General features: G+C 48.4%; 1 protein-coding gene and 1 pseudogene across 1 annotated transcript in view; one reads left to right on the forward strand and one right to left on the reverse strand.

The window, feature by feature from the left end:
* Positions 1-27,190, reverse strand: part of LOC149354280 (uncharacterized) — a 289,860-nt gene that overhangs the window by 212,849 nt on the left and 49,821 nt on the right. The window lies entirely within an intron of this gene.
* On the forward strand, positions 11,034-21,298 carry LOC149354282 (uncharacterized; annotated as a pseudogene).

Raw genomic sequence — 27,190 nt, forward strand, 5'->3', positions numbered from 1 at the left:
TAAAGAAGATAGAACGGAGAGAAGCCAGTAGTCGACTGCGTTGCGGTGTTGTAGGCGTACGTCACATACGGAAGGACGAGATCCCAGTTGGAATGGTCTGATGAGACGTATATAGAGAGCATATCGCCGAGGGTACGGTTAAATCTTTCTGTAAGGCCGTTAGTTTGCGGGTGATAGGCAGAGCTTGTTCGGTGAATGATGTTGCACTTGCGGAGCAAGGCTTGCACAACTTCCGATAAGAAAACGCGGCCTCTGTCACTCAGCAGTTCGCGCGGTGCGCCGTGGCGAAGAATGAACCGTCGCAAAATGGAGGAGGCGACGTCAGACGCTGAGGCGGATGGAAGGGCGGCGGTTTCTGCATACCTCGTCAAGTGGTCAACTGCGACGATAGCCCAACGGTTACCGGCTGCAGTGTAGGGAAGAGGTCCATACAAATCAATGCCTACGCGGTCGAATGGGCGCGGTGGGCAAGGTAGTGGCTGCAACTCGCCTGCAGAAGGGTGGGCAGGGCGCTTGCGACGTTGGCAGGGCAGGCATGAGCGGATGTGCTTAAGGATGAAGTTATACATTCCGCGCCAGTAGTAACGCAGCCGGATCCGATTGTATGTTTTGAATACTCCTGCGTGTCCGCATTGTGGGTCAGCGTGGAAATAATCACAGACTTGCGAGCGGAGGTGGCGAGGAACAACCAATAACCACTTGCGGCCATCTGCGCTGTAGTTGCGGCGGTAAAGGAGATTGTCACGAATGGCGAAGTGAGGAGCTTGGCGACGGAGAGCGCGTGATGGAGAAGCCGCCGTAGTGTTAGAGAGGAAATCAAGCAGAGACGCAATCCAAGGGTCCATGCGCTGCGCTGAAGGCATGTCGTTGATTTGAAGCAACGGAGGGGAGTCGTCGAGTGTTGAGAGGCCGGCGAGCTCAACCGGAAGTGGGCAGCGAGAAAGAGCGTCGGCATCTTGGTGCTTGCGTCCGGTGCGATAAACTACACGGGCATCGTATTCCTGCATACGAAGAGCCCATCTTGCGAGGCGGCCGGAGGGGTCTTTCAGGGAGGATAACCAGCAAAGCCCATGGTGGTCCGTCACGACATCAAAGGGACGACCATAGAGATAAGGGCGGAATTTGGTAAGAGCCCAAGCGATAGCCAAACACTCTTTTTCCGTCACTGAGTAATTGGACTCTGCCTTCGTCAGGGTGCGGCTTGCATAGGCGACAACGTACTCATGACAGCCAGGTTTGCGCTGCGCGAGTACAGCTCCGAGACCAACACCACTGGCGTCGGTGTGGACCTCGGTAGGGGCCGTCGGGTCGAAATGGCGCAGGATAGGTGGTGCGGTGAGGATGCGGCGTAAGGTATAAAACGCGTTGTCGCATGCGGGTGACCACTGTGAAAAGTCGGAGCTGCTGGATAGGAGTTGTGTTAAAGGGGCAGCAATCGATGCAAAGTTTCGGATAAATCTACGAAAGTAGGAACACAGGCCAAGGAAGCTGCGCAGTTCTTTGACAGATGTAGGCTTGGGAAAAGCAGCGACCGCTCGAAGTTTGGCTGGGTCTGGAGAAACGCCTTCCTTCGAGACAACGTGCCCTAAGATAGTGAGTTTACGAGCGGCAAAACGGCATTTCTTCAAGTTTAGCTGCAAACCGGCGTCAGAAAGGCAGTTCAAGACGTGCCTCAGGCGATGAAGGTGGGTGTCAAAATCCTCAGAAAAGACGACGATGTCGTCGAGATAGCAGAGGCATACCTTCCATTTTAATCCCCGCAAAATGGTGTCCATCATCCTCTCAAATGTTGCAGGCGCATTACAAAGGCCGAATGGCATAAATGTAAATTCGTATAAGCCGTCGGGGGTTACAAAAGCGGTTTTGGGGTGATCGGCCGCTTCCATGGGGACCTGCCAATATCCGGAACGAAGATCGAGGGAAGAAAATAGTTCGGCCCCTTGCAAACAGTCCAAAGCGTCATCGATGCGCGGAAGAGGGTAGACATCCTTCCGCGTAATCTTATTAAGGCGGCGGTAGTCGACACAAAATCGGATGGAGCCGTCTTTCTTCTTGACTAGCACAACAGGCGAAGCCCAAGGGCTACTGGAGGGCTGGATCACGCCGTCTTGGAGCATTTTATCAACTTGCTCTTCGATAACATGGCGCTCGGTGGCAGATACACGATAGGGGCGCTGCCGCACTGGTGCGTGGTTGTCGGTGTCGACACGATGGGTGACCGTGGAAGTTTGGCCCAAGGAACTCCGATGACAGTCGAAGGAGGAGCGGAACTGGTGAAGGAGGTTAAGAAGCTGCGTCCGTTGCGGGGAAGGAAGATCGGTGTCGATAGAGCGAAGGAAGAGGTCTGTAGCGGAGGAATCAGGCGCAGAAGATGGAGGGCTGAGCGCAGTCATGGCTAGATGAGGTGAATCGGCGGGGTCCTCACAGGTGAGAATGGACGCAATAGATTGTAAACTGCCGAGACATTCGCCATGGCGCAAAGCAGTAGGGAAGGAAAACGGGTTAGAGACCCATAGCACGGAAAGGCCTGCGGAAATAGTGAGCACAGCGTAGGGCAGCGGGAGGGACTTGCGGCGCAGGAAAGTGCAGGCTGGCGTGAAGAGAACAACGTCATCACAAACAGTCACAAGAGATGCTTACAAGCGCAGTGGAGCTGGGAGGAAGGATGATGTCTTCAGTGACGACGGCTTTAGCGCACGGAACAGAAGGAGCAGCGTCTGGCGAGACATTAGGCAAAGCGGAGAACCCAACTTCTGCGCGAGCGCAGTCGATGACAGCTTCGTGACGCGACAGGAAATCCCACCCTAAAATTAAAGCATGTGAGCAAGAAGGCAGCACGACGAACTCGATGGAGTATAGTGTGTCCTGGATTCGAACTCGAGCGGTGCATGCTGCTAACGGCGTAATCGGCTGTGCGCTGGCCGTGCGCAGCGTGAGTCCCGAAACTGGCGTCTTAACTTTCTTTAAAGAAGTACATAACTTTTCGTCCATTACCGAAATCGCTGCACCGGTGTCTATCAGAGCCATCACAGACACGCCCTCAACAAAAACATCAATAAGGTTTGCAGGTGATCGATGAGGTCTTCGAAATTTCGATGGGGGCGCAGTTCTTGCCTCCGGAACTGCGGCGCCTAGTTTTCCTGCTGAGGAGAATCAGGGCGACGTCGCATGGGGGAGATAGAGCGGCGTCGAGGCGAAGGGGAGCGGCGGCTGTAGAGGGCTGAACGATCAGGGGAGTAAGGACGACTTGGCGTTTGGTCGACAGGCTCAGAATACTGACGGGTTGAAGGCCAGTACCCAGAAGATTGCGCACGTGGGGCTGGCGCTTGGAGATGGCGACGGCAGTAGCGCGCGACGTGGCCAGGCACTCCGCAAGTGTAGCATACAGGACGGTTGTCACTGGTGCGCCACGGATTGCTTGCTCTTCGAGCTGGTCGCAGGGCAGGTGCCGACGCTTGCACAGGCACCTACATGGTAGGATAGGACGACGGCGGGGGCTGTACTAGAACGTCGGCGTAAGTCCGAGGACCGGCTACAGGTCTTGGGGCGACGTCGGCGCAAGGCATGGGACTGGTGACAGACCTAGGAGCAGCATCGGCGTAAATCAAGGGTGCGGCGACAGGTGGCGGAGGATGGAAGGATGGAAGCGCCTCAGTAACCTGGTCTTGTATAGCCTGTCGAAGAGCCGGGGCCAAATAAGGCGGCGCCTGTTGAGGGCTAGGCAGAAGAGAAAGTTGCCGAGCTACCTCTTCACGGACGAAATCTTTGATTTGTTGCAGCATAGAGGTGTTGTCAGCTGCAGGCGCCAGTCCAGAAAGCGATTCAACCTAGGCTTGTTGGTGTTGCCGAGTCAATAACCGCTGTTTGCGCAGCTCCTCGAAGCTTTGGCAGAGCGTGAACACTTCCTTAACGGTGCGCAAGTCACGGGCTAATAGCATCTGAAAGGCATCATCGTCGATACCTTTCAAGATGTGTTTTATCTTGTCGGCTTCGGACATGTTCGCATTGACACGTTTGCATAAGTCAATGACTTCTTCTATATAGCTGGTGAAGCTTTCGCCGACGTGCTGCGAGCGTTCACGCAAACGCTGTTCAGCCCGAAGTTTCCGGACAGTGGGGCGACCAAAGACTTCGGCAAGCTTCGTTTTGAAGGCTGTCCATGTTCGGATGTCTCCCTCATGGTTCCGATACCAGAGGTTAGCGACCCCCGTTAGATAAAAAATTGCGTTGTTCAGCTTTGTATCGTCGTCCCATCTATTGTACAGGCTCACCCGTTCGTATGACGCGAGCCAGTCTTCCACGTCATTCTCATCGGCTCCGCTGAAGATTGCCGGATCTCGCTGGCGAAGGGAGCCGGCGCAGATGAGAGCTGGTCCCGTTTGCACAGATTGATTTTGGGCGTCTTCTGGCATTTCAAGCGTGGGAAGAGTGCGGCTACGCAGCTCCACGATGGAGATTTCTACCCGGCGACCTCCACCAAATGTAAGATGGGCACTGGGACGGTTAGAGGAGCAGGGCGCCGGTGGTAGACGCAGAGACACAGGCCTCGTAGACACACAGGTCGAACACCGAGAGCTCACACACAAAGCGATGGCAATGCCGCTCAACACAACGGTCAGAAGTTCGTCGTCGTCTTCGCCGGAACAAGAACTTCTTCGTCGTTACAACATCAACAATCCCACATCAAAGTACTTCACGCAGTACCTGAGTAATCTTCCACCGAGGTAAGAGAGCACTTTACTATCCTACACAGCCTCCTTTCTTTCTTCTTTTCTGTAGTTTATTTCCTTCCCTTTCCCCCTTCTTTCTTCAGAGGGAATGAAACCGTAACAATTCCAGCGGGCAAAACCTTCACCTCAAAAATGTGGCCGTCCAGATTTTGCGACTGTGGCGGGAGGGTTCTATCCGTGTAAGCGTCCCGAGCAAAGTCTATGCTTCGCCGTGCAGTTAAAACAGCAAGTCACCCGAGAAGACCGGATCCTTCAGATGGCCATCTTCAAGAATACCCCCTTCTTCCACCCCATCACTACAGTGCTTACCTTTAGGCCATTGGACACATAATTTCGGCGCCTTGTCGGCCGGTTTGTGCTCTGAGCATCCCTCTGGTTGGGATCTCCCTGGTGCGTCGGTATGCGCACTGTCATGTTCAGACTTTCCCGGGAACACAAGACAGGCCGCGACGATGAGTCGGGCAACGTGGCCTGGTGGGAGGGAGGACGATGAAGCGTCTCCGCCGACTCGGATATCTCGCCAATGTCGGCGGCTAATGCGCACTCACGACGACAGGGGGAGTGCGACGGCGAGCGTCTCGTGATGCCGTTGTACGTGAGGGCGTTATGGAACCCAACAAGAACAGAATGGCACGCCAAAGGCATGGAATGCTGTATAGCAGGGAGTTTCCCCGTTATAACTTATGCGAGCGTATCGCAGCTGTCGTCGGTGTAGAAGCCATCAGATCGGCGCGAGCTGTTGCCATTATGAAGCCAATCCTATCCATGACATCGAGAGGCCTCGAACTGCCTATAAACGCTCCAGATGTTAAAAGCTGGCCACGATCGCATCTGCAAAGAGTGCAGCCATGCGCGTTGCGAAAGACGGTTCAAATTCCAATCGAAGCCGTCTGCGTTCAGTCTCTGCCTCTATCAGCGCCCCAGACAAGACATTCATCTACGTCATCTTTCAGCAGTTCCTCAAAAAACCTGCTAAACCTGCTAAATGGCAGGTCCACACAAATTTTATTAGTCCATATTCTTCACAAATGGGGTCACTTGTTTAGTTTGGCGTCTGGTCGCATACTGTGGTGCCCGCGCTCTTACTCCGTGCCTCTGCAAACCAAACATACGTTACTGCGCTGCGCTCGGCCCAAGGGTGAGTTCCGTGTCGAACCGCTCTTGTACGCTGGAAGACGCCGGTGCTTATGACTTTCGAGTCAGCCCAAAGAGATTACAACGCGTTGTTGGGCGACGCCGTGCACACTCGAACTCTCTATAGCTTTGAGACTTTTACTGTAAATAATGCAGCTGAAAATCGTTCAAGTTCTACTCTAAGCTGCCCCCTCCACAAATTTTGGGGTTCCGCTACGCACTGCGTACTGGCTTCGGTTGCTCTGCACAGCACGACTGTATACGTGTGTATTTCTGCGTGTTTTCAATGTCTCGAAATTAAATCGCGACAGATCGTAATTCAAATACATAGTTGGAAGCCGGAGAATAACCGGGTTAAAAATTTACTGTAATCTTAGCATAGCTGAAGCTGAGCGTACCCAAAGTTGAAACAGATTCTTTCAACCAATCTTTCTTTTTTTTTTACTCAACGTGTTTTCGTACAAATAAGCATTACCAGTGGAGAGTTCTAGCATACGAGTATGTAGCGGCGACATTCACACGTAGACGTATAGCGTACCAGCTGGATACGTGCAACGCATGCGCAGTGGCCAGGTGAGGAGGTTATCCGGTATACGCCTACTGTGCTGCGACTACCGGAGACTCTCCAATATCTTCTCGCTGCCTCTACACTTCATTGTCTTCGAATCGCTAGCCTCTGATTAGCGCTTCGGATCGGGCAGCAACACGTCGACCGTGCGCGGCAGCCAATGGGAGCGCAGTGGAAAAAAGGTGGCGCGCGTTGACAACCGTCAGACCGGAGGGTTGCTCGCGTAGCTCGGTTTTTCCCAGCGCGGTCGGTGACAAATGCATGTGTGCAAGACACGAAACGGAAATCGTCTAGTGACAGACCGGGTAGCAGAATGCGATCTCAGAAAACAACCCCGTTGCACACTACCTATGAGTCTGCACCAGTATTCACTGTTGCTATCGGCGAAAATATTACCCTCCCGGGGATTTTTTTCGTCGTTGATCGCTGCTCTCCTCAGCATCAGTGGCGCTCGATGACGTGCACTAATAGCAGCAACATGGCTGGAAGCTTGGCGAGCAGAGCGTGGATGCCTGCGCAGAGCAGGCAGCGTGTTTCGCGACACAATCTGTCATGACATTTGCAAAGATACGGGCACCCGGGTTAAGTCCATGTACAACGTAGAACACGTTCCGCCTTGCTGCTTTGACCACGCACACGATATAGCCAATGCCTTAAACCAAATACGGTTTAGTGTTTAAAAAAACTTCCTGCTTGCGTGAACTACGTCCAGTTCTTTAGTAACTGGTTCGTAGTGTAACCTTAGTTTCATCAAAGTCAACCAGCGCCCGCCTATCACTAACCGCTCGAATAATCCTAGCTTCACGAAGGCCCTGCAGGTTCTGCATAATGCCGAGTTGAAAGAAAAAATTAATAGATTGGTAGCCTTAAAATATTCAGGCTGATCATCGAAAAGGAACAAGGGTGTGATTTCAGTGTCAATGTCACCAGTTCTTTACTTGCTCTTGTCTGCGACCCGCCGATTGGTTCGCCGGCTGGGGCAGCAACACGTCGAGGCAGCTCGGCAGCTAATGGGAACCCAGAGCAGTGGCGGTGGCGTGAGTCGGCCAGCGTGGGACCGGATGACGAACTGCACGAAGCGCCTGGCTCGGTTTGCTACCAGGACTGTCGGCGGCGAACGTGCGCTCAAGAAGCCCGACTGAAAGCTTCTGGTGACAGACCGGATAATAGAAACCGATCTCTTCCAAAAAGCGATGCACACGTGTACTCTCCTCGGCTACGACCGCGCAGCACGCTGTCGCCATGTCTGAGTGATCAGCCCCGCTGATTTTCCACCCCTGAGCGCGGTTCTTGTCAGCACAGATGGCGCTGTAGTATCGTGACGGCGATTTTCTCATTAAATGGTCAAATACTTATGTGCTACCCGGCGCTACAGATGCAACACGCTGTGCATCAGGCGGTAGAGATAGAAAAATTATTTCCTTCGTCTTCATGTCTCGGCCACCTGAGAACTGAGAAATAATGCATTTTGATGCTGCAAACCTACACTTGCGCTAATTAGCGCCGTACTTGAGGGTTTCGTATTATATTCGTCCGACTAGTATTAATAAAGGGCGAAGGGTAGCTCTACAGTTTCCATGAATGCTTCGGTATAATTAGGATCCGTTTTCTGAGCAACATAGTGCGGTAAGGTTTTCGCATATTTTATTCCTCACTTCGGCGTATCTTTACTGCACTATAATTATGGCTTTGTAGCGAATATTCGTTTTGATCGTTTTTTCCAACCACCATAATTTGTTTGCTTTTCTAATAGAATAAAACTCATCGACAAAAACAACCACTCCGCAGACATGTACCGTTCTAATGTTGAGTAGAAGTGCGCCTTTTTCTAGAAAAGGCTGGGGCGGAAAATCTGCTATTTGTCTTGTTTTTCTAATAAATGCTAAAATTTAACATAAAAATGGGATTTTGAGGTATTTGAGATCGAAGACTAAACACACATTTACTTCGGTTTCTTCCCATCATCCACTGAAACATCTGATTAGCAGCCGCTATCCATGTAAGGAGTACACGTTTCATTTTTGTGCCATTTTGCTTGTCAGTTTGCTCCTTTCTGGTCATTTCTGTGTCTGCCCCCACTGAAGGACTTTTAGCGAAAGAGCCCCTTAAGCAACCACATCGCGATATAGAGACCGGTGATACGTACCCTAGATGCCTATAGGATCTCCCAAGCGCCAAGTCGCGCAATGCTGCAGTCACTGAACGTGATCACTGCGTCCAGATTGGTAATATGGAAATGTGCAAACTAATGAACGCATTCTGTTGGGAGCGCGCTCTCCCAACAGAATGCCTATATTTAATGCCTATATAGAATGCCTATTAATTTAACTATATATTGTGGGAGCGCGCTTCCAGAATATATAGTTAAATTAATTGTCGGCATTTCGCTTTCGCCCTTGGTGACACTTCATGAGAAGGTATAGACGTGCAAGCTAGAGGCCTTTCGTCACTCTCGTCCAATGAAATTCCAGGGCCGTATTCTGTAATGATCAATTTCATTTGGCCATGACGTCAATGTGACCAAATCAAGAGCAGGTAAGAAGGCAAACGGCCAATTCACAGCCACTGCCGATGTGGTCGTGGTGCCGCCGCTAGCCAGACTCCTGCCGCCGCATCCAGTTCGGCCGAGTCTCAGGGACCACGCTGAACCAATTCGTTGCACAAACGGCGCCCAGTTTCTTTGCCAAAACTAGATTAGCGGCGATTAAGCTCGTCAGGTGGGCTGAACGCGTCGTCGTGGTCGGTCATTCGAGTGCGTTGGCGCTAGTCCGCCAGTGCGACATGTAATGTACGCGGAACGCGCCTATGGGCGTGTTTCTGCCACGACCAGCATGGCGTCTTCGCACTCGGCCTACGTCACTGGTAGCAGCGACTAATGGAGGAGGACCAAATGAATGAAAAGTGAAATGGCTGGTTAGAAAATACTGCCGTTGGTTTTGCAAACCCGCCTTTTCTGCCTCTTACAAAAGCCGAAAGACCGTGTAAGCCACTGAATATGATTACCAAAATCATATTCGAGGTTTCGAGATTAGTATAAAGCCAGAAATTCGTTGTTTGTATTTTAATTTTAGCTTACCCCGTGCCTTAAAGGGCGACTGAAGCGGTTTTAGAATGTGATGAATTTAAGGTTGCCGAATGTGCTAAATGAACAGGTAAAGCCAGCGAAATCGTTTTGCTCTAGCATTTGATATGCTGGCGTAATCGCCGAATAAAGTCGTCGTCGGCGTTCAGGCTTCTCTAAAGTGCACAGCGACGGGCAGAGGCCCCGATAATGATGTCACGTATGACGGCACTACTTTTCCAGCGAAGAAACGGTTATTCCATGGAAGAAAACCGACGCCATCGAAGGTGAAGCTCACGATGCATTGTTTGTCGCCATCTGACGGCGCACAGCAGCATGCAGGCGTAAGCAGCGGGCATCTGAAATTTCGGCAACAATGACGTCACTGCCGAGTTTCCTCGCACTCCTCCAACGTAGTGAGGAGAAGCCTAAACATCATCGCGGTTTTAATCGACGATTATGTCACCATTTCAAATGGTAGTGCAAAAATACTTTGCATGCTTTATCTAGAAGCTTGATAGATTCGAATTCTTGAATAACCTCAAATTCTCAAAAAACCGTTTCAGCTTCCCTTTAAGCGTAGACTGAAATCTCAGTAAACGAAAATTTTTTTCCACTTCGCCGCTGCCGTACCATCGAGCCCTGCGACCCGGTGTTTAGAACATCATCGATCTAAAACCTTACAGATTTCGAACTTTCCAGATTAACAAAAAAAATGGCTGGTGGTTGAGCTTTGATTAGCTCTAAATATTGTGCGAAAGCCCGGTTCCGAAAGTGGGTCAGCTCGATTTTCAAATTTTCGGCAGTAGGCCACCCAAATTAGGAGGGTGGTCAAAGCCCATTTCGGAGCTGCCCCAGGTTTATTTCTAACGTCGCTAAACTCAATTTTCACATTTCCGGGGATGGATCATCCAAATATTTGGGGTGGGCCAAGCCCATTTTTTTTTGGGGGGGGGGGGGGAGGGGGGAGGGGGGGGAGCCCTAATATTCTTCAACTCAATTCTTAAATTTCTGGTGTGACACCTAAATTTCAGGAGTGGGCAACCCCCTTTTTGGAGATCGGCCAATTCCATTTTAACCCCCGAATGCAGAAATCTAACTTCACTCGAACTTGTATCGCGCTTGGACTCGACTACGGTAAGTCGACTTGAAGCACCAGGTCGACTTCAGAACCCTCAAGTTCGGTTTCGTGTTTCATAGATGCTCAACCTGACTTGCTTCGTCAAGTCGAGGGCGTGCTTCGATGCGAGGACACACTGGTCGTCTGTGATCGAGATTAACAATTGATTCCCTACCATAACGCATGTTACGTGACCAAAAAAGTATATAGTTCACTGAACATTCGCAAGCACATAAATAGTATGAGCGCTTTTTGGAGAAAAAGCTTCCGGCGGGCACTGCAAATCAGTGCTCTCCGCATCTATGGCGCGAATGAGGTTTTCGGTTGGCAACGTGCGTCACAGGTGTTCAGCCATGTGCTAAGGAAAACACGCCGCTCACGCAGTTTTCGTCGTGGTGTTGTCGCATGCAGTAGAAGAAAATGTCGCAGCCGACCCAGGTACCTTTGTCGGCGATAGACAATGCGCCCTCGCAACGCAAGGCAGCACCGCGATTCACGGCGGAAGAGAAGTCGCTGCTAACCTCGATCGTGAAGCAGCGCGCACATGTTTTGGAATGTAAAAAAACGGACGTCGCGTCTTTAGCAAAAAAGAAATCAAGCATGGAAGGAGGTGGCGAATATATTCAATTCCCACCACGGTGTTACCCGGCGCGACTTCCTGCAGCTCAAGAAGTGCTGGGCGAATCTCAAATAGAAGTGGAAGGAGGAGAGTGCCAAGGGAAAGCGGGAGCGCCACAAGACCGGTAAGCACACTTTGCAAATCGCACACGATTGCCGCATTTGGGCTATGTTTACATTTCACTTGCCTGCATATTTTGTAGGGAGTGGCTATTCTCCCGCAGCCGTGAGAATTCCGCTCCCATAACTCTCACGTAACTCGCCTCTGATTGGCTGTACACGGTCACATGATAACTGCCGGTAGAATAAGATTTTGTTATTCTCCCGGCAGCCGTGAGAATTCCGCTCCCACAATTCTCACGGCACTCGCCTCTGATTGGCTGTACACGGTCACATGATAACTGCCGGTAGAATAAGATTTTGCTATTCTCCCGGCAGCCGTGAAAATTTCGGCAACGCAATTTTTACAGCTGTGCGTGATCAAATGATAATTTAAGATTTTGTTGCTCTCTCCCGGCAGCCGTGAACCCTGAACATCTTTTCCTACCTTTTTTATTATTTTAATAAAACTACTACCACCGGTTGAGCGTTCCTAGACTTCTGCGGGCAGGCGCCTATAATTATCATTCATGGTTTCAGCGTTTCAGTAGTTTATGTGGTTGGAGGAGCAATTGCAGCGTTGGTGCAGAAGTCGACCCCGTCAGCGGAACGCTGCTGGCTTTTCACCTCTCGGTCCAGCCATACATGTTGCCTCACGTACTTTTCTTTTTCCTACGTAAGTGGTAATAAATAGTATTATTATTAGCACTTTTAGGCGTTGCGCGAAGTTTTCATCTAACCAAGAACCTTAAGAACGCGTTTCAGCGGCCTTGGGCGCATCGCGCTGCAAATTATCGTCACACGCGGTAGTGCTTCCCGTTTACTATTTATAGGTCGACTGTTTAGTACTCGGTTCACAGAAAAAAACAATGACCTTGAGTAATTACGTGAGATCCTGACCGAGTTACCGACACTCCAGTGAAACAAACATCCTCGATGGCACAGAATTTTATTCCAAGTAAATTACGTCGTCGTGTGCCTTGTTTAGGCACCCTGCGTAGAAAAGAAGTCTTTTGACGACCAAGAGAAGCGAGTCAGCCACTCAAAGTATTGACATTACAAGGGAGCATTACATTAATGAGCGCAGTTTTTTCAGTTTATTCACACAATTTCCAATTGCAAACATAAGGACAATTACTGATTTGTCGCTGTACTGCTACAGACTGTACATTTCCATAACTTGGTCTTTCGTTGGCTTTTTAGTCCAACACAGGGCAGGTGACTCCAAGCCAGGCACCAGTCACAGCTTACTGAGTCTTCATCTTCTAAATTTGTGTTGCACTCACTACACTCCCACTCTTTCTCTTTTTTGATTTTTACAACCATCTCCACAGCTTGTCATCCATCTTCGGTAAAGTAACGCCGCACAAAGTTGATGTCCACACAGTAGTTGCGAATACCACTATGGACATATTCAGGCCTTTGCTCGACTGAATTTTCATCGAGAAGCTTCCCTTTCAAAGCATCAGCTGCATTTCCTGCCCTTGTTAGCCACGTCAACACTTTCAGTTTTTTCTCCCTCACAGTAAGCTGTCCATAAGGCCTGTCAGTCCTTTTTCGTTTTTTTGGGAAGCCAATGACGGTCACAACTTGCCCTTTTGGCCGACCAAACTTTATCATTGGAGCTGGCACTTTAATCATATCCAGTGTGTCTGCATCTTGCACGGTTTTACCTTGGCAGCCAGAAGACGCAGCAGTGTCCGCTGTGCCGTGTAGGACCTCTCCACGTGACAAATGTGTGTCCCTCGTTTCTGCTTCAGCACTTGTACACAATGAATTGGAATTTCCAGCAATTCCCTGCTGACCTTGACAGGCAACCTCAGTAGTGTCAGAGCTGCCTAGTGAACCATTTTCATGCGAGAGATGCGCGCTGCTCATATCTGGCCTGGTGTTAGTGCCCAGTGCAATCGGCGTCTCAACATTTTCCTGTTGCAATTGTTCAGGCTGAATACTTTCATCATAATTATCGAAGGACTCCTGCTGATTGCACTGTTCCGGCTGTACTACCTCATTTCTGGTAACTTCATTCCCAGCATTCCAACATTCCAGAATGGTTTCTAGAACATTCAGCCTCCTTGTGAATGTTGCTGTTGAGCCCTCTGATGCACGGTCTGCCAGCTGAGATGCAATGGCTGCTGCCTTTCTAAATTTCTGGTGCGCAGAAAGAATTTTTTTATTTTTGCGAGTGCTCACCTGCACTGGCTGTCCACCATAATCATCAGTGGCTGTCATGCCACAACCTTCCACGTACTGATCTAAACACCACCGTTGAGCACATAGGTTTCTGTCAAATCTTAAAAGATCTGCAGACTCTCGGAGGGCAAAAATATGGCGATAAGGCAGCAACATAGCTTTCCTGAAAGGGCATGTGCAGTGCTCCACCGTAGCACAGAATTTACTTGCCTCAGCCAGTGCATCAGTACTCTTCTTTACGGCGATAGATGCAGAAAGTTCCGCTTGAACGCGATCATAGGCGCACGGTGTTAACAACCTTGAATACAGTTCACTGGCCTCGTCTTCATTTGGCACAACTCTTCTCTTTTGTAGCATAACAGCTGCTTTATGCGTTTTGTTTTCATTTCGTTGAGCATAGATGATTGAAAAGAACTTTTCAAAAAACATCTCAAGAGAGCTGAAATGTTCAACAAGTTGCTTCAGCTTTGCATTCATGCTTTCAGCTCGGTTATTTGTTGAATTGAAGAAGTTCCCGGACTCCCATTTCATACCCATTACCCATTCTGCATGAATGAAGTGCCAGTTGGTGTCAAAGTGCTCCACTACTGGAGGTGCAGTTGATGTCCGCAGCATGGCATAAAGCTCCTCATAAGCCTCTTCCTTTTTTGCATACACCATGCGTTGTAGGATATCCAGAGCTGTTTCCTGCTCTCCTCTCGTAATGCCTAATTTCTGCACGCTCACTTCCCTGCGAAAGGCCTGCAATGTGCGAAATGCACATATGTGCAGTGCAGATGATGGGAAAAGCTCTTTCACAATGGTTCTTTCTTTTACATCTTTGTCAGCCATTGTGACTCGCACTGCTTGCCATCTTGGGTTGAGGCTTTTAAAGGTTTAAAAGAACCATCGAAGGGTTTCACCGTCTTCTGTTGTGAACAGCCCAACAGCTACAATTTCACTTTCCCCATTGCCATTTTCAATAATTACCAAAAAACAAGCCATTCTGGTCTCGAGGAGTTTGTATGTTGCATCTACAAAGAGCACCTCTGGAAAGTCTTGAAATGACTTCTTCATTTGATTATCTTGAAAAAACACTCCCTGCAGTTCATCATCCTCATCTGTAAGGAGGCGTACAGTTGATTTGTATTTTTCAGTTAAAATACGCACAACTTCTGGCAAGTCGTTTCTTGTATTAGCCGCCCTTCCTTTAGCTGCTATATTCGATAAGTCTTTCAGGAGCACAGCATTTCCACTTTTATTCTGCATTTCTTCCCTTACCAACACTTTATTAGCCTTGAGCCGCAAAAGGTTACGCGCCTTCTCCTGCAAGTCGGGCGCAAGTCGGCTTTGTTGGGGCAGGTGCCTGAACAGTTCTTCAGTGATGGTGTGATTGTGTTGGAGGTTCAGTGAGCGCACTTCAGGGCGAGTGCCTTCCTTGTTGGCAGCAATATAAATGCTGAATGTGCAGTCTTGCTTGAATGTTCTGGAATAATGAGAAAAACAAAATAAGTGACGATACTATAAATTTAAGAAACAGGCCAAAACATAATTGAGCTGAAAGGCGAAACAAATGACCAAATAACATCCTGAATTGCACACCACAAACATTTAACGATATTGTGTGTAATCACAGAGAGCTGACACACAAGAATACTTGTTTGTAAACGCTAGGGGCCATGAACGGTACAGATTACATTCAGCTATGGGAACTGAGGCTTTCTGTAACAAAGGAGGGAGGGGTAAAAACATAGATACTGCCTTCAAATAGAGGCCAGCTATGCTACTTTCGATAACAACTCTAGGTCTGTTTGAATGGGGCTGAACTTGCTGCATCAGTTCAAGCAGTCCAGTATTTTTGCATTTTGTTTGCCAGTGCAGCGGCGGAATGCCAAGTTACATTTGAACATCCTGAACTGACCGTGTAACCATGCGACATCACCGCGGAACTGATCCAGCCAGTGCAACCAAATCGAACAGACTTTCTTATGGCATGAGGTGTCGAGAATGACAGTTACTCCATCAAGAACGATACCAATTGGTCTCTTCGATTTGTCATCCCAGTCTGTCAGTGTAGACAAGAATCCGCACTGACAGTGAAAGCACTCACGAAGACAAGGACGACAGAATAAAAGAGACATACAAAGCGTTTGCTTGCAACTGATTTTGTTGCACGCAATTGATTTCAGTTTGCGATTTAAAATAATTTTCAAAAGCAAATGTCCGATAACGCGAGAGATCCTGGAGGCTTTTGATATAGCACGAGCGGGGGCGATGGTTGCGTAAGCGCTCCATCAATTTTGTTGTCCGAAAAAGAGATGCCATATCTTACATCGGGCATGTGGGTTCCCGATAAAATGTGCCAGTCATCATTCGTTGGTAATGGTCTTTTAAGCATGCGCAGGTGATTGCAAAGAGTGTAAACTGTTTTTCGCGTAAATCAGTTGCAAGTAATCGCTTTCTATGTCTCTCTTTCACTGTCAGCATGGAAAACTAACTCGCCCACTCACTTCCATTGTTCAAGAATTCGCTACAGTCTCAAGACGTCGGGACAGTTCAGAACTTAGCTACCAAACCGAAGACACCGGATGACGACAACAAACTTGTTTAAAGCAGTTCTCAAGGTCTATGCCAAGTGATAACGTGCATCAAAGCAGGGTACTTACGATGACTTCCGCGTGCCTTTGGTGCTGCTCACAAATTTCATGCCGCCGTGGATGCAGCAGTAGCGCACTTGATAATACTTCAGTGGTTCCGGCATCTTGTTGGCGATAAGACCAACGCGCTTTTTTGCCGCTTCGATTGTCCGCGTGTCCCTTTTCCACAGCTGCACGCACTTCGTGGCACTGAACTTATTTATGTTGTCTTCAAGTTCCGAAAACGAAGAAAAACGGTCGCCGACTGCGAAAACCACTTCGCTGTCGTCAATGTGCGTTTGCGGCTGTCCGCAATTGGGCACGTTCGCCATGTTCACTGATAAACCGCGCACAATAGAAATAAACGCTGCAGGTCACAACACATCCGAAGCAAGACGGAACAACACGTGCGAAGCAAGACGGGGAAACTATCCGCGCATCGACGCACGTGCATCAGTGCCGCATCGGGCAGTGGTCACGTGGCAATGCACAGCCAATGAGAAGCGAGTGCCGTGAGAAATTCGCAAACACAATTCTCACGGCTGCCGGGCAGTGGTCACGTGACAATGCACAGCCAATGAGAAGCGAGTGCCTTGAGAAATTCACAAACAGAATTCTCACGGCTGCCGGGCAGTGGTCACGTGACAATGCACAGCCAATGAGAAGCGAGTGCCGTGAAAAATTCGCAAACACAATTCTCACGGCTGCCGGGTGAGGACCTCTGTCAGGATATCACATAATTACTCAAGGTCATTGTTTTTTTCTGTGAACCGAGTACTAAACAGTCGACCTATATATAGTAAACGGTAAGCACTACCGCGTGTGACGATAATTTGCAGCGCGATGCGCCCAAGGCCGCTGAAACGCGTTCTTCAGGTTCTTGGTTAGATGAAAACTTCGCGCAACGCCTAAAAGTGCTAATAATAATAATAATATTTATTAGCACTTACGTATCAAAAGAAAAGTACATGAGGCAACATGTATGGCTGGACCGAGAGGTGAAAAGCCCGCAGCGTTCCGCTGACGGGGTCGACTTCTGCACCAACGCTGCAATTGCTCCTATAACCACATAAACTACTGAAACGCTGAAACCATGAATGATAATTATAGGCGCCTGCCCGCAGAAGTCTAGGAACGCTCAACCGGTGGTAGTAGTTTTATTAAAATAATAAAAAAGGTAGGAAAAGATGTTCAAGGTTCACGGCTGCAGGGAGAGAGCAACGAAATCTTAAATTGTCATTTGATTACGCACAGCCGTAAAAATTGCGTTGCCGAAATTTTCACGGCTGCCGTGAGAATAACAAAATCTTATTCTACCGGCAATTATCATGTGACCGTGTACAGCCAATCAGAGGCGAGTGCTGTGAGAATTGTGGGAGCGGAATTTCTAACGGCTGCCGGGAAAATAGCCACTACCTACTTTTGTATTCGCGGATTTTACTCGTGACAGTTCAGCGCACTGAGCAGGAATACGCTTGTAAGCACCAAGTGCTGGAATGCGTTATGGAACTGTAGGGCACGCTTATACGGTGGAGATCGTGCTTTCAACGAAATGTGCTGTTTGCTTCTTTCTTCATGATTCCATGTGCCGGCTTTGCGAGAAGTACTCAGGCTGCCATGAGAGTGTAAAAAGCGGCCGGCGACGAAGCGGCGACGCCGCGGTCACCAGTTAACAGGATAACCTGCGTGACGTGAGCGCGCTCTGTACCCCTCTGGGTTTCCTGACAGCATGAGAATCGGAAAGGGCATCCTTGTTGCTTTTCGCGTAGATGGTGCATGCATCCTGTGTTTGTGTCAACAGTTCTCTAGGAGCGACATGCACAGAGAGCAGCCAGCCTTTACTGGTTCTTATTAATTCTTTCGAGTATATAGGCACGAAAACAAGTAGGAGCACTGGCTAGTGTGTACAATTTTTCGTATGCGAGCAGTTTAAGAGAGCTAGTTTCCAATAAACGTGAGGAAGATCATTCTTTCCACGCTCAGCCAAGGACTGGAAAGGCCTTCCACACATCACCGCAATCACCTGCCCATCAACATCTGCGAACTGTTTAGCAGCGACCTTTAACAGCGGATAATATTTGTACCTTACGTTTTTTCTTTGTTTATTCAATCTGCTTTTCAATGTAACCCACCCGTTATGTAATACCCCAAATCCTGGGGTCCTTTAAGGTATTAAAGTGAAGTGAAGGAAGGAAAAGTGGTGGAGGATAATTTATTTTTAATTGAAATACTTTATTTTTCAAAGCTGGCTTCCCTGTGTGCTAAATCACTATTCTTGTTTAGGGGGAGGACCCGCACCGGCCGACATGGATCCTGTCACTGAGCAGGTAGGAGCAGTGGCAAGCCATATGAGCACCAGAATTCGGAATGAATGTGATTCTGGTGGTGCACCTGGGGTGGTATTCTCCCGGTGTCGCCTTTTGCGACATGTCGCATTCGCTCTTCGCTGATTGGCTCGAGCCGCGGTGACGGCGGCGTGACGACACGGATCCGCCTTCCTGCTACGTCATCGTGACGTCGCCCCAATTTACTACGCTTAGTCGAACAACGGAATGCGCTGAAGCGATTCGCGCGGGCGACGGGCTACCGTTAGCGTACGAACGCAATCGGCAGTTGCGGCTTTTGCGCCTTTGGCGTGAACACATGGCGACGTCCTTTCAAGCGAGAGCCGCCCGCTTCAGCCAATTCAGCAGTCCTTGCGATTCCGGTCGGCATGTTTACCGGCAACTACTGGTGTTGTTGCTTTTCGCTATGACTTACCTTGCTTCGACGATAAAGTTTAAGCTGCAATTCAGCCTAGTTTTTTAGATACGCTCTCAATTCTGGAGCGCGCAAGCCTAATGGAACCGCCAGCTACACTGCTACCGTCTGCAACTGCCCGAAACGCAGCCGAAACCTAGCACAACCGTCCGGAACGAAAGAAAAATAGAGTTGGAGCTTTTTCGCGGTGTTTTATAGACTTAAATGAAGTAAAGCGAGCTTATATTAAATTTGCAAATGTTTTTTTGAACATTAGACGTCATGTGATGGCAAATATTCTTGCTATAAAAGATACGAAACTACTGCTGCTAATGAATCAGCAGTGGTAAATTGTCGCTTCTCGGAGTGAATGAATGCACCGCAGACGAAAGTGCCGGCGGCTTTTTCCGTTTGTTCGAGCATCTGTAAGCAGTCTTTTAGGCCCCGCCCATATGCGACATGTCGCAAAAGGCGACACCGGCAGAATACCACCCCTGACCTGCCCCCCGTCCACACTCTGCCCGTCGTGAGGCTGCTTCAGCCAATGATCGACGGCACAGATGACATGGAGTTTGACTACACAGGTAAGGTATTCTGCATAAGTAATGTACTGGAGTAGCAAGAAAAGCATTTCTTTCCCTGTGCACTTCTTTTAATGCCACATACAGCATGCAATTTCACAGTAGACACTGTGTTGAGTGTTCCTCGTGAACACTATGGGTGCTATGCAGGACAGAAAGGGTTGAATCTTTCATGGGTAATAAACAGTAAAGCATGACTGGAAACAACACTGGATAAAGGTGTTGTGCATGGGGTTGCAAGTGTTTGGGCAGGTAGAGAAAGGCTGCATCAATGGGCATTATAATGGTAGGCTGCTCAAAGCAACGTCTGTACACAGAGGACACATTTGCCTTGGCTCCATACAAGCATGTCAGTGAAGTGCTGCTGTTCTGCACCAGAAGGTGGGGAGTAAGCTCAGGTGGTGTGGTACGTGGCGAGCGTTGTCAGTGCTGCGGTGTTAACTGCAACATTCTCACATCTGGATGTTTTTTATTTGTGCGTCTTGTTTAGGCATTCTTGCATCACTTTCTCAGCAGTAACACAGTTTTCATTTGGGTGCAATTCTTTGAAATGTGTGCTGCTTATCTAGTGCAGTGTCATAGCGATGTACTTGCATGCCGCAATGCCTGACTTCTTGCCCCAAATACTTACTGCAGCCGATCTGTTTGCAATGCTCAAAGCCTTCTTCATAACCTGGCTGCTTCTTTAAGCATGTTTTTAGTTTTGTATGCAGAGATGTTACTGCACAGTATTTGATTTTTTGCATCTTAGAAAGTTGCTTTCTAAGCTATGGTCCTTCCTCTTATATAGTAGGCTGCTGTTTACCTTGTGTATGTAGCATGAACTTGGAAAGCTTCTGGGCTTTTGAAGATAGCATCACTGATGGCAGTGCATTTGCTCACAGGGTAACTGTGGAGCAATAGTTTGTGTGGGCAGCATCGCCACGAAAAATAGAGCAGCGCAGAGAGGTGAAGCAAAGAGCTTTGTTACTGCTTTTATTCAGTCATTCATTTAGTTGCAATTGCCTGTTGTGCACGCATTATTTCCAACACAGCTGTGTACGCATTTGCGACGCTGGTTACAAGAATGGTGCTGTATGTGGCAGTGTAAAACAAGAACACTGCAGGTGTTTTGAATTGCTTTTTGATGCAGGACGAACATCTGAAGTCATGAGAAAAAAACCGTGGTACACTGTAGTTTGTACGTGAAGCTAGCAAACGCAATGGATACTGTTTCATAACCTTGCATTTATCTTGTCTCGCATATTTTGGTCTTTTTGGTTGATTGCAGACGACCAGTAGGAGCCAACCAGCCTTGATGGAGGCCAGTCACAGCCATCAGTGACCCCTGCTGGAACAAGTGGGACAGCTGCAGCAGCTCCAGAGGCAACTGAGGACGACAACAGCATCTCGTCACCCATCGTTCGGCCTGATGCTGCTTCCAACACAGTTGTATCTGGAGCTGATGCAAACTGCACCATTGCTGCAGGAGTGGCCACTGGGGACAGTAGGGCTCCGAGAGGGCGGATGGCCCTTTTGGAGAGAACCCTATCGGACGAAAATGATGTTCGAGTTGCTCTCCTTCGGGAGGAGCATGTGCTCCGCCTGCAACTCATGGAGGAGGACCATAAGGACATGCTTTCTGAGCGGCATCGCAAGAAAACTTTTTATGATGAACTCAACGATTTAAAACTTGAAGCGCAACGAAAAAAAAAACAAGTTTGAAGAACAAGTTCAAGAAATGGAGATAGAAAAAGTGAAGCTTGACCTCGAAATCCTGCAGACTGAGAAGGCGATAAAGCAGGAACAGCTTCGCAGATTGCAAGAGGCTCCAAATTGAACAGTGCCCAGCTTGGGCGAAATTGCAGTGCTGTTGGACAACTCCAGAACCAAGCGGCTTTTTCCCGTCAAAGGATGCCCTTCCAGCAAATGGCGTCGGCCAATTCTCATGAACCTGCTAGCGTGACACTGCAGAGAGAAGACTATCCTCATCCATGGAAGGCCGGGACTATCCCCTTTCATTGCCACTGCCTGCATTGCCACGCTAGCAGGCCCATGAGAATTGGCCGACACCATTTGCTGGAAGGGCGTCCTTTGACGGGGAAAAGCCGCTTGGTTCTGGAGCTGCATCGCGCTCTGAAATAAACAGTGCCCCAGCTGACGTGAAAATGGAATGCTGTCTGAATGTTTGCGCTAGTATGTGGCAGTTCATATAACTACACCTTGTTTCCACACGTGTGCCTTTAAGCACATGGCACAGTGTGGACAAACATGCTGCCCAGCCACTTCCTTGCATGCTAGACAAGCTATCGCACAACAGTAGGTCGGTCATGTGGCAAACAGGATTGTTGTCTGCACCTGCTGGTATCACTGTGTGGAGCCTGCAGATGTGCACTCAAATTGCACTTTGTGTTTATATTTTGAAGAAGCTGTAATGCTATAGAGGAACGGCCAGAACCTTATATGGCTTCACAAAATGCGCTGTAGGGAACAACAGCAGGACGCATGGCAAAAGTTCCTATCAAAACAGTTCAATATCCTGTGCAAACAGACCACAGAAGAAGTTAATACATGCATCTGATGTCTTTAACTGTGCAGCAAAAGAAAATGAGCAGTTTGATGAAGCAGTTCAGCATACCTGCTGAAGCAATGAGAAAAATGCACCTTGATTTGGAACCATAATGTTATAGTATTAAAGATGCAGCACAGTTCTCGCAGCCAAAGCAGCAATATTTCGCACTGTTCAACAACGCACAAATTGCACACCTGCCGTGCCCTACGATCATGACTGTTACACCTGCAGCAAATCCGAGCAGTATTTAATGCATGTTAAAGCAAAGCCAATGAGGTAGGAGGTCCTAAAAAAGTTAATTGTGTTCCTTGAAAATTCTTTACAGCAGGATGAGCTGAAATATTTTTCCTGGTATGCAACCACCTTGACATCAATCGCACCTTGGAATGCATGGTGAAAGCATCAGTTTCAAGCTAGATGTTAGCTACAGCAAGAATAGTGTGAACTTGCACGCAATGTGACTTCCTGGATAAAACCTGCTAGCTCAGCTGTCTAGGTCCAAGAGATCTCTACAAGACATAGCATACAGCATGTGACAACTAATTAGAGCCATCAGTGCCTGCAAAACATAAGAATAAAGTGAATGCAAAACAATAAATGAGATGCAGTGAGAAAGCACAGAAGTCAAGAAACCCTTCATTATTGAGAAAAAAAACAGTGAATAAAATTAGCACGGCATTCAACCTACAAAGAAATACATTCAAGAAGGGTACAGAGGTAAACAACAAAGTGAACAATAATAATAATCATAACAGCATATAATACATTTCACTAATTGAAGCATTGGTTAAAAGCTGTGAATCGCATCAAAGTGCCATCTGTCAGCCGTATCAGTGTGCCAATTTTCACCAGTCTGACCGGGATCAACATGACATCTACATTGATGTAATAAACTGCACTGCCAACAAATATTTTAGGCTATTGCGACTTTGACAGAAGACCGTGCTTCGTTTCTTCTGCTGCAGCGTTGTGCTGTTTTGTTCCGCTCCCATCCTGAGAGGGATGTGCCCTGCGTTTCACTGCCTACAGCCTGAGGGATGGGCTGGACCTCAGGGGATTAAACAGTAATGTTGAGTGAGCCAAGATGCTCTGAGCCTTGGCAAAAAGGCTGATCCAGTCGCTCGTCACTATGAGCTTTCCATTCCTGGCCCTTTGCTCGTGAAACCTTTTAAGTATGTAAATAAGTTTTCGTAAAAGTTCTTTTAAACCTGTTTCTTTTTGTTTTCGAAAGTTCAAAGCTTCAGTCCTTCCTCAGCCTGTAGACTCGAGACATGCTACCAAATAGAGCCTGGGTTCGAAGAGATGTCCAGAGAGACAACTCGGCGAAAAACAGAACAACTCCACCGCCTTACGTAAGCTAGAGCACTGCAGCTAGCGCCGGCTATGTAACAAAATCTACAGCCTAACTCTGAATACACAGTTGCTTTCCTGTTCATGAATGAACGGGTCTGCACCTTGAGTCTTTCCAACAAAGTGCCCAAGCATAACGATAGCGAGAACATTAAAGGTTATAGACACGCAATTTGAGTTTGCCGCCGCGGTGGCTCAGTGGTTACAGTGCTCAGCTACTGACCGAAAAGACACAGGTTACATCCCAGCTGCGACGGTCAAATTTCAGTGGAAGCGAAATGTTAGAGGCCTGTGTAGTGTGCGATGTCAGTGCACGTTAAAGAACCTCAGGTGGCCGATATTATGGAGCCCTCTGCTACGGCGTCCCCCCAGCCCTAGCCGCTTTGGGATGTGAAAAACCGCGCAGAAAAAAACAAACGTGATTTTAGTTGCACGTTTCCTTCTTTAAATGATGCGTTAGACATTAAAAAATACATGGAACAGCGTGTGGCATTTGCCTACGACTGTGAAATAATTTATAATTGAATTTGTTTTTTCATGCTCTTTTGGTTTCATCAAACGAACGATGGCTGTGACGTATAGTTGGCCTTTAGGCCACGTGAGGCACAAAAAAGCCTGCAATATAAACACTGATGCGTAGTTTTAAAAGTCTCTACAATACTCGCCAGCCTGCTTCAAGACCTGGAATGACAACAAACGACATATCGGCAGTTGTAATGCCAATTTTTTTCCTGTCTCTCGTCACCTAGAGGTCAACAATACGCTACGGCCATCTTTTGGTTGATAAGCTGAAACAGCCTCAAGAAATTCTATTATAAATTAATTAGCAGTAATATGTGTATACCATAAGGTGATTCATGTATCGCGTGTTGCGGAAATATACGCGCCCCGTAAAATGATTCTTTCAGCTAAACGGGCTCATTGTTCGAGCTCAAATTTCGCACAGAAATGGCATTTGGTCGGCAGAATTGTTTAATACCACGTTTGCTTGGGGTACTTACCTGATTCGAACAGAATAAGTCGGATATTCACATCGTCTGCGGCGACGACGAAGGAAATTAAGCCGCTCTGTCAGCGATCGCACTGGTGGCGCCATCTCGTTTGTTCGCCGCGAAGTTTAAGCAAATGTGGGGGGATGTTTGCGGGAAGTTTGAAGGCTCTCTTTCAAATGTTTTTTAATTGGTCACAAAAAACGCAGTTTGGCAAAAACTGCGCGAAATTCGCAACGTTTCGAATGCCTTTAGCAATAAATCTTTTCGAGCTTCGAGTGTCGTCTGCTTTCGTCTGTTCGCTACCGACTGCAGCTTCTGAGTCTGTGCTTTCAGTCTTGCCTTCTTTCGTAAAGTACGGAAGCTTACTACCGACAAATGAGACCGTACACTGACGAAGAGAAGGCCATGGCCGTGTCATGGATGTGCGCATCCAATTCCATGCGCTTCGTGCGTAAGAAGTTTCGTGCGGAGTTCCATCGTCGACCGCCGCATCGAGAATCTCTGAAAAGGTGGGTCGACAAGTTTCTGTCAACTGGAACTGTCGGAAGAACGAAAAGATGCGATGTTGGAAGCTCCAGGAGTTTTATTGCTGATGCAATTGAGGGCGCTTTCGACTCAAACCCACGGCTTTCCTGCCGACGCGCAGGTTTGCTATTCGGCACCACAGCGTCAACAGTGAGCCGACACCTTAGGAAGAAAGGGCTGCGTCCTTTCAAAGTTCGCGTGCTCCAAGAGCTTACCGCCCAGGACCTGGCACAACGATTGGAGTTCTGTCGCGCAGAACAGAGAAGAATTGCTGCAGACCCTGGACATCTGCAGTTCATACTGTTCACTGATGAATCTATTTTCCATCTTGACGGCGCAGTGAACAGGCAAAATACGCGCCAGTGGTCCCGGGAAAACCCCAGGTTTTCAACAACACGTCCTGTTCACTCTCCAGGTGTGGCAGTTTGGTGCGGGATTTGGAGAGAAGGGGTCGTAGGACCATTTTTTTTCAGTGATACTGTCACTGCCGACTCTTACCTGTCGCTGCTGCAGAACGATGTTCTGCCTGAACTGAACGAAAGACACATGCAGCAAGAGGTGTGCATTTTCCAGCACGACGGTGCCCCAGCGCACTACGCCTCAAAGGTTCGGCGTTTTTTGGATGAAAATTTCACGCGCAAGTGGATGGGCCGCGGGTCCGAAAACATGCCCTGGCCTCCGAGGTCACCTGATCTCACCCCGTGCGATTTTTTTGTTTGGGGCTTCATAAAATCGCTTGTATACAGCGCCGGCACACTGACGAGCATCGCTGCGCTCAAGGCCCGCATTGAGGACGCGTTTGACCAGATCACTGATGAAATGCGGGCAAACGTGTTCAGAAACTATGAAGAGCGCCTGGAGAGGTGCATCCAAGCCAACGGCGGCCACTTTGACGTCTGAGCTGCACAGGATCTCAAGAACAAGTCGCGAAACGGCCCTTATCAGGGCCACCAAAATCCTGCCTGGTGGGAGCTAACGCACCGCCGCTACTCCTTACCCGATCCTCTGCAAATAAAGGAGAACCAAATGGTATCTACACAGATAGCATAATGCAAAAATGCTTTCTGGAGGGTGTCAGAGCGCTCATAGCGTTTATTCTGTGGCAGTGTACGACATCAAACCGCACCGGTAGCGGACAGACGAAAGCAGACGACACTCGAAGCTCGAAAAGATTTATTGCTAAAGGCATTCGAAACGTTGCGAATTTCGCGCAGTTTTTGCCAAACTGCGTTTTTTGTGACCAATTAAAAAACATTTGAAAGAGAGCCTTCAAACTTCCCGCAAACATCCCCCCCCCCCCCCATTTGCTTAAACTTCGCGGCGAACAAACGAGATGGCGCCACCAGTGCGATCGCTGACAGAGTGGCTTAATTTCCTTCGTCGTCGCCGCAGACGATGTGAATATCCGACTTATTCTGTTCGAATCAGGTAAGTACCCCAAGCAAACGTGGTATTAAACAATTCTGCCGACCAAATGCCATTTCTGTGCGAAATTTGAGCTCGAACAATGCGCCCGTTTAGCTGAAAGAATCATTTTACGGGGCGCGTATATTTCCGCAACAGTCGATATATACGTAACGCATCATTTGAAAGAAGAAAACATGAAAGCAAAACTTGTGTCTATAGTCCTCTAAAATGGCAGCCACAGAAGATCAGCCATGACAGCCACACAAGCAAAAGATAATTACAGCAGCACATATTTCTGCAGTGTGAGCGCCAACAATGTCCTCAATCCTGCTGCAGAAAGATGCAGAAATAGCGCGGCAGTCACTCCAGCAGTGGCCATTAATGATGGAGCTCCCATAGAACGGGTCGCCCATTTGGAGACGTTGCCCTTCTGTAGAAGCAGCTTGATTGTATTCTCCTCCTGCAAGGTCAATGCAGCACTCTTGAAGAATGGCATGAGAAAAACAGACGCTCTGTCAACAAATTCAGTAGCACTAACAAGGAAAAGAGCTTTGTAAAGTGGTACAAGCTGAGAAGAAATCTGAAGGCTTTCTCCTTGCAAAATTAAATGCAGGGTGTGGGCAGTACATGTACCTGCACTTTGCAAGCATGTTTAACTCCAAATGCATGGAACAGTGTGGAGAATTCTGCATTTCTTACCTAAGTGAAGCTCTTCTGGATGAGAAGCTGCCGTGCTTGCATCCCTGTTGTGCTGTCAATCAGGTCATTAACAGGTGGCAGGTGCAGCGGTCGCTTTGCCGCTGTAGTTCTGGTGGGGTTCACTGCAGCTCTGCCATTAGGAGGTTGCGGCTCCTGTATCAAGCAGCCAAAGTTGTGGAGTGCTGCGCAGGCTGTTATGATGCAGGCC

The sequence above is a fragment of the Amblyomma mixtum genome, chromosome 3 (genome assembly GCF_055824585.1).
Source record: "Amblyomma mixtum isolate Tamu chromosome 3, ASM5582458v1, whole genome shotgun sequence".
Lineage (NCBI taxonomy): Eukaryota > Metazoa > Arthropoda > Arachnida > Ixodida > Ixodidae > Amblyomma > Amblyomma mixtum.